The following is a 7,119-nucleotide window of genomic DNA, read 5'->3' as shown; positions in this document are numbered from 1 at the left end:
AATCATGGACCGTCATCAATATCTGATTGAAGCCAACCGCCAACTTCAAAATGCAAAATATTATAAACCTATAGGCGACTCACTACAACCACAAACTCAGGTCACTCTCAGGAACATAGTTCAAACACTTTATATAAAAAAAATTTTAACAGCTAAACAGAGAGATTTCCTCTTCGGACCCGATATTCCAAGATCCCGTTATTTTTACCTATTACCCAAAATACACAAAGAACCTGCCACCTGGACAGTTCCCTTTGAGGTTCCTCCCGGCAGACCAATAGTCTCCGACTGTAATAGTGCTACTTACCATATTTCACAATACATTGACCATTTCTTGGGCCCCCTCTCCATGCAACACCCCAGTTACATTAAAGACACCTACCACTTTCTGGACATCCTACGGCCCATGGTCGTCCCAAAATCATCCTACCTCTTCACCATAGATGTTGACAGTCTTTATACGAACATAGACACTCATCTTGGCCTCCGCACAATTAATAACACATTTATTAAATATCCAGATCCCAAACGCCCGGACAAAGAACTAATACAACTCATTGAACTCTGCTTAAACAACAACGATTTCACATTCAATAACCAACACTATCTTCAGCTTACTGGGACGGCCATGGGCCAGAGGTTTGCCCCTTCCTATGCTAATCTATATATGAGCGAGTGGGAGCGAGAAGCCATAGATAAATGCCCAATTAAACCCACTCTCTACCTCCGATATCTGGATGACATATTTGGTATTTGGTCCCATTCCCTCACCCAATTCACTGAATTCATGAGCATTTTGAATGGCCATCACCCCTCCATTAAACTTAAACATTCTATTGATGCTCACCAAATAAATTTTCTAGACACAACTGTCTTTTTCCAACCGACCAACAGTACACATTGTAATTTACAGACCAAAGTCTACTTCAAACCCACAGACACACACTCACTACTCCATAAAAGTAGTTATCATCCAAAACACACATTTAAAGGCATCATCAAATCCCAAATCATCCGCTTTTATCGTATTTGCTCCAACCTTACCGATTTCCATAACGCCACCAGCATTCTCTTCAAAAGCCTCCGCCATCGTGGCTATTCTAAACGATTCCTCCGCTCCATTAAATACTCCACCCTGGCCTCCCTCGCTCCCACTCGTTCTCCCTCCCTCCTTTCAGCCCAGGCCCACCCACCCCAGCCATCCAGCCCTTCCCCCTACCGTAACCAGGGTCTGTATTCTTGCACCCCTATGCTGACTGACCAGGACCCTCCATATACACAACAGGCCCTAGGAAATTCAACTTCCCCTCAATTAATTCCTTTGGTCTCCACTTTCTCTCATAGAACCACTCCTCTCTACAGAATCATCAAAAATAACTTCTCCAATTCACAGAACCACCACCCAGGCCTCCAAAATCATAAAATCATACTAGCTTACAGGAAACATAAGAGTCTCCAATCCATTCTAACTAGATCCAAATACACAGATAATATAAATACTCCTCAACTCCCCCATCAGCACCACTACAAACCCAGGAAATTTATCACTAACCATCACACTGGTACAGGTTTTCCAACCTTGGGCTCCCATTCCATCATAACCACAAATGTAGTTTACATTATTACCTGCACACTCTGCCATATTCATTATGTTGGTGAGACAAAACACTCCATCCATACCCGTCTGACACAACACCTATATAATATTGGGGCAGGTCGACTTGCCACCCATTTAATTCAACATTTTCAATCCCACTCACCTACTCACCTCATCATTTCTGGTCTGGAAAATAACGACCGCTGGACCACTGGGCAGAGGAAAAGGGCAGAAAAGATCTGGATCCATAAACTTGGGACAACCACACCAGGGGGACTTAACGATGAGTGACCACCCTAATATATGCCCCTCTGTTGTGGACCCCCCTCTCCCCTGCCAAATCCTCCCACCCCATTAACCCAAATACTATTATATGTATCTGTAGTCTTGTATCTTTTATGACTTATTAATTTATTTGCCCCCGCTTTTTTTATTTTTTTATTTTATCTATTTATCTATTGAGGGTATTTAATTCGTTTATTCCCCCCCCCTTTTTTTTATTTTTTTTATTTTTTATTTTTTTTTTTTTTATTTTTTTATTTATTTATTTATTTATTTATTTTTTTTTTTTTTTTTTTTTTTTTTTAATTTCTTTCTCTCATTCATCCCTTTCCCAGAGAGATTCTTTACAGCTAATAGCTCAACTGGTAGAAGACCGGATCACAACATTGAACTTCTAAACGTTCAGAGTTCAAATCCCCTCTGCCCCTTAGCTTAAACATACAAAAGAAGGAAAAAAAAAAAAAAAAATTTTTCTTGTCCCCTTCCCACTCTCAAAAGGTTTTCCAAGATTTTATGGTTGTGTGTTTTTATACTAACCCTTTATGTATTTATGGTTTCTAGCATGTTGTACATATAATTGTTTTTAGCACTTTTTATATTCTTATAGCACTTCTAATACTAACATTTTATAGCACTTCTCTTGGAACCCCCCCCCCTTTTTCTATCTACAAACAAAAACAATTATTTCTAAAGTAACTATAATTTCCCTACTTTAATTTTCCCCCCCTTTTTTTGCTTTTTCATTAATAAATTTTTTTTTTTTTTTTTTTTTTTTTTTTTTTTTTATTTATTTATTTATTTATTTATTTTAAATTATTATTTTATTTATTATTTTATTTTATTATTTTTTTTCATTATTATTCCCCTCTATGAAGTCATGTAGTTGTAATTCTGTCTCCTTAAACTCCATGGGCTTCTTGTAGCTCACCCTGGAAAGAACTGCCCTTCCACCCAGGAAACCCAGGTTCAAACCCAGTGGAAGCTCTGCTTTTCTTTGTGTTCCCTCCATTATACAAACCTCAATATCAGCCAGTTGGCCAGTGCAAATAAGTATATCCCTAACCCCAACTCTAACCCAAACCCTAACCCTAACCCTAACCCTAACCCTAACCCCTAACCCCTAACCCCTAACCCTAACCCCTAACCCTTTTATTTGCTATTCTTTTATTTATTTATTTCCATTCCTGAGACCCACCTGGGTTCACCCCCAGCCAGCTGTGGGCTATTAACCAATTATTTCCAAGCTCTATATAAGAGTACAGATAGCTCGGAGGCAGTAACCCCTGAGGAAGCAACACACGTTGCGAAACGTCGGGTTCACATGTCTGCTCCAAAATGTAAGCCTTTTTTAACCCCCCTTTTTTAATAAAGATTTTAATGTTTTAGTCTCCTTTCTGGGACAATTTTTTTAAACTTTTTTGCAGCTTCTTTTGAATCTGTTTTTAGCTAATCTTAAGTATTTAAGTGGGTTACTTTCATGGTGGGGGGCTCTGCCAGTAAAGCCTTCTTCTATTCAAACCAATCTTCTAAAAATGTCAATGTCTGGACAATAACCCTCTTCCTGTCTGCTGAGGAAAACTCTCTAAACAGAGACGCATTCCCGCTCACAAGGACTTTATCCCATCAACAACGCAATGCTCCTGTGGCAGACTGCCTAAAGTCATCAGTAGTCACACTGACTCCTCACCACTACCTGGGTTCAAACCCTACAACCGCAGCAGGAGGCTGGCCTCTTTTCTTGCGACACCTGCTACTCATACACCTCAGGGCAAAGCCATCACCGGGATCTACACCATACCCGCCTGGCACTTTGAAAGTCTACCTACAGCAGCAAAAAGGTAAGAGCCTTTCCACCATGGCCCACCACTACAGGCTTACATCTTGGAGCGGCACTGACTCTGAGCTTGCTTTTAACCTAGTACATTTCACACAGGTCCCTTTAGCACATTCTACCCTGGTTTCCCCAATGTCTAATCCCAGTTTTTTGTTTCCCCAGTCGTGCCCCCTGGGGTCTCCGGATGTGCAGTGTGGTTTCCCCTGAAGCATAGCCATGCGAGTGGAGGAGGAAATTAGCATGATGAACGGGCATGCAGAGGTCGAACCTGACCTGCACAAAACCCACTCTGATTCCTCCTCTACCATTAGGGGGACCTATCTGCAGCCCACCGGGACCCCGGGCTTCCTCTCTCTTATCCCTCCAGCTTCCCTAAACAGGGAGCTAACCCTTTCCTCCCTTTTCCCATCCCTTCTTAGTAACCCTAAAACTGCGAGTTATTTATCCTTTTTTCTTTCCCTGACCCTCTCCCTTTTGCAACCCTACTCAGGGTCTTAAGGACCTACACTCCCACCCACTGATAGCTACCTTATTTGAGGAGCCCAAGAAAGCTAATTGCCCCCTTTAATTATTATTATTATTTTCTTTTTTTTCTTTTATTTTTTTCTTCTTTTCTTTACCCATTGATCATAATTAATAAGCTGAGATGCCCACTCTACCAGGTGGGCTATCACCAGGAACCCTAACTAGGGAACAACCATTAATTTTTCATACCCAGCCCCTGTTGGCATCCCTAACCTGGGAACTAACAATTTAAACCTGACCGACCCCCTCTCCCCTCCTGTCTAGCATCCCTAAACCGGGATCTAGCTCTCCCCTTTCCCTTCCCTGATCCTCCCCCTTAGCATCCCTATTCAGGGTGTTAAGGACTCCCACCCTCACCCACCGTTGGCTACCTTTCTCAAGGAGCCCCAGAAAGCTAATTGCTTCCTTTAATTATTATTTTTCCTCTTTTTCAATCGGTTTTTTTTTTTTTTTTTTTTTTTTTTTTTTTTTTTTTTTTTTTAATTTAACATATAAATTAATTTAATTGGAATTGTGGATTAGGTTTGTAGTATTCTTTTAGGGACAGCAAGATTTTACTAACCCTTTGTATTAACTGTCTTTTATCTGCTTGGTTTTATATGTACTGTTTTTTAGCACTTATTTATAGCACTTATTTTAAATAATTTTATTAACGTACTAACCTTTGTGCATGGTGTTTACCATGTTTTTAGCACTTTTTTATTGCTGCTCCTAAGGTTACTACAAACGTGAAAGTTTATCAGTAATACAATTTGGTTAAATTTTTATTTTTTAACTATCCATTAACCTTTTTATTTATTTTATTTTATTTATTTGTTTTTTATTTTTTATTTATTTATTTTTTTTGTTCCCTTTTTTCCTCTTTCCCTTTCTTATACCCCCCCACACCTAGGGTTTACATAAGGACTCGTAGTGTACTGGTATTGGAAACCGCCTGTCAAGCAGGCAACCAGGGTTCAAACCCCAGCTGGGCCTGTTAAAAATGTGAAATTTTGTTGCATTTCCCTCTTTCCATTTTTTAATATTTTTTATTTTGTTTTTCCAATACAGCAGGCCAGTGCTAAGAAAATACAATCGTATTTCTCCAAACCCCAACCCTAACCCAACCCTAACCCAGCCAGAGCCGCTGTATTGGATTTTATTTGCTATTCTTTTATTTATTTATTTCCATTCCTGAGACCCACCTGGGTTCACCCCCAGCCAGCTGTGGGCTATTAACCAATTATTTCCAAGCTCTATATAAGAGTACAGATAGCTCGGAGGCAGTAACCCCTGAGGAAGCAACACACGTTGCGAAACGTCGGGTTCACATGTCTGCTCCAAAATGTAAGCCTTTTTTAACCCCCCTTTTTTAATAAAGATTTTAATGTTTTAGTCTCCTTTCTGGGACAATTTTTTTAAACTTTTTTGCAGCTTCTTTTGAATCTGTTTTTAGCTAATCTTAAGTATTTAAGTGGGTTACTTTCATGGTGGGGGGCTCTGCCAGTAAAGCCTTCTTCTATTCAAACCAATCTTCTAAAAATGTCAATGTCTGGACAATAACCCTCTTCCTGTCTGCTGAGGAAAACTCTCTAAACAGAGACGCATTCCCGCTCACAAGGACTTTATCCCATCAACAACGCAATGCTCCTGTGGCAGACTGCCTAAAGTCATCAGTAGTCACACTGACTCCTCACCACTACCTGGGTTCAAACCCTACAACCGCAGCAGGAGGCTGGCCTCTTTTCTTGCGACACCTGCTACTCATACACCTCAGGGCAAAGCCATCACCGGGATCTACACCATACCCGCCTGGCACTTTGAAAGTCTACCTACAGCAGCAAAAAGGTAAGAGCCTTTCCACCATGGCCCACCACTACAGGCTTACATCTTGGAGCGGCACTGACTCTGAGCTTGCTTTTAACCTAGTACATTTCACACAGGTCCCTTTAGCACATTCTACCCTGGTTTCCCCAATGTCTAATCCCAGTTTTTTGTTTCCCCAGTCGTGCCCCCTGGGGTCTCCGGATGTGCAGTGTGGTTTCCCCTGAAGCATAGCCATGCGAGTGGAGGAGGAAATTAGCATGATGAACGGGCATGCAGAGGTCGAACCTGACCTGCACAAAACCCACTCTGATTCCTCCTCTACCATTAGGGGGACCTATCTGCAGCCCACCGGGACCCCGGGCTTCCTCTCTCTTATCCCTCCAGCTTCCCTAAACAGGGAGCTAACCCTTTCCTCCCTTTTCCCATCCCTTCTTAGTAACCCTAAAACTGCGAGTTATTTATCCTTTTTTCTTTCCCTGACCCTCTCCCTTTTGCAACCCTACTCAGGGTCTTAAGGACCTACACTCCCACCCACTGATAGCTACCTTATTTGAGGAGCCCAAGAAAGCTAATTGCCCCCTTTAATTATTATTATTATTTTCTTTTTTTTCTTTTATTTTTTTCTTCTTTTCTTTACCCATTGATCATAATTAATAAGCTGAGATGCCCACTCTACCAGGTGGGCTATCACCAGGAACCCTAACTAGGGAACAACCATTAATTTTTCATACCCAGCCCCTGTTGGCATCCCTAACCTGGGAACTAACAATTTAAACCTGACCGACCCCCTCTCCCCTCCTGTCTAGCATCCCTAAACCGGGATCTAGCTCTCCCCTTTCCCTTCCCTGATCCTCCCCCTTAGCATCCCTATTCAGGGTGTTAAGGACTCCCACCCTCACCCACCGTTGGCTACCTTTCTCAAGGAGCCCCAGAAAGCTAATTGCTTCCTTTAATTATTATTTTTCCTCTTTTTCAATCGTTTTTTTTTTTTTTTTTTTTTTTTTTTTTTTTTTTAATTTAACATATAAATTAATTTAATTGGAATTGTGGATTAGGTTTGTAGTATTCTTTTAGG

The sequence above is a fragment of the Oryzias latipes genome, chromosome 4, assembly GCF_053564925.1.
Source record: "Oryzias latipes strain Hd-rR chromosome 4, Olatipes_Hd-rR_3.1".
Taxonomy (NCBI): domain Eukaryota; kingdom Metazoa; phylum Chordata; class Actinopteri; order Beloniformes; family Adrianichthyidae; genus Oryzias; species Oryzias latipes.
Note: the sequence above shows the minus strand (reverse complement) of the source record.